Source organism: Saccopteryx leptura, chromosome 6 (genome assembly GCF_036850995.1).
Source record: "Saccopteryx leptura isolate mSacLep1 chromosome 6, mSacLep1_pri_phased_curated, whole genome shotgun sequence".
Taxonomy (NCBI): Eukaryota; Metazoa; Chordata; class Mammalia; order Chiroptera; family Emballonuridae; genus Saccopteryx; species Saccopteryx leptura.
The window spans coordinates 48,209,658-48,210,648 of NC_089508.1; the positions used below are offsets into that span (position 1 = coordinate 48,209,658).

Genomic DNA, 991 nt, shown 5'->3' on the forward strand with positions numbered 1-991 from the left:
GACGTTTTCCTTCGGCTATTGGACTTAGCCTTCACTGACTGGTACACCAATGATGCGGAAGCAGGAAGACACCAACTCCTGTTTACAAGAAGCTTATAGTATAGTTGAGGAGATAAATTACTTCTACAAAATAAAAGTAAGGCATGTAGTAAGTTGGTATGTGGTAAAAAAAAAAAAAACAAACAAACACTAAACTGGAAAGTGGAGATAATTAGCCAATGATATGTGGTACTAAAGGTGAGTCACTAAGACAGTACATTAAAATAAAATTAGAAAAGGGGGAGTTCAACATAGGCTTACAATCACAGAAAACATTTAATTTCCATTAAAGAGAAAACTTATTAATTTATTGAAAAGTATTATAAGAAATGGTTCCAGAAATATATCAACTCTTCTCTTTTGAAACTGCAATAAAATCGCTTCTCGGCCTTTTGGCTAAGATCAAGTGTAGGATCTGTTCTTATCAGCTTAATATCTGATACGTCCTCTATCTGAGGACAATATATTAAATGGATTTTTGGAAATAGGAGATGGAATAGGAGCTTGCTCTGTCCACTCCACGCGTCAACCCGGTATTGCTGTACTTTCGGGAACGGTGCACCCCCCCTTGGGGGACCAAAATAAAGTTCAAAAACAAAACAAAACTGCAATAAAAATGCATGCTTGCCTGACCAGGCAGTGGCACAGTGGATAGAGTGTCGGACTGGGATGCAGAGGACCCAGGTTCGAGACCCCAAAGTTGCCATCTTGAGCGTGGGCTCATCTGGTTTGAGCAAAAGCTCACCAGCTTGGACCCAAGGTCGCTGGCTCAAGCAAGGGGTTACTCGGTCTGCTGAAGACGGTCAAGGCACATATGAGAAATCAATCAATGAACTACTAAGGAGCTGCAACAAAGAATTGATATTTCTCATCTCTCTCTCTTCCTGTCTGTCTGTTCCTATCTGTCCCTCTCTCTCTCTGTGTCTCTGCCACAAAAAAAAAAAAAATGCAA

At 40.4% G+C, this 991-nt stretch overlaps 1 non-coding gene across 1 annotated transcript; it reads left to right on the forward strand.

Annotated features, from left to right (window-relative positions):
* The first annotated feature begins 415 nt into the window (after positions 1 to 415).
* Positions 416 to 606, forward strand: LOC136377693 (U2 spliceosomal RNA). Its single transcript, XR_010746369.1, has one exon. It is a non-coding gene; the product is annotated as a U2 spliceosomal RNA (small nuclear RNA).
* Positions 607 to 991: the final 385 nt, after the last annotated feature.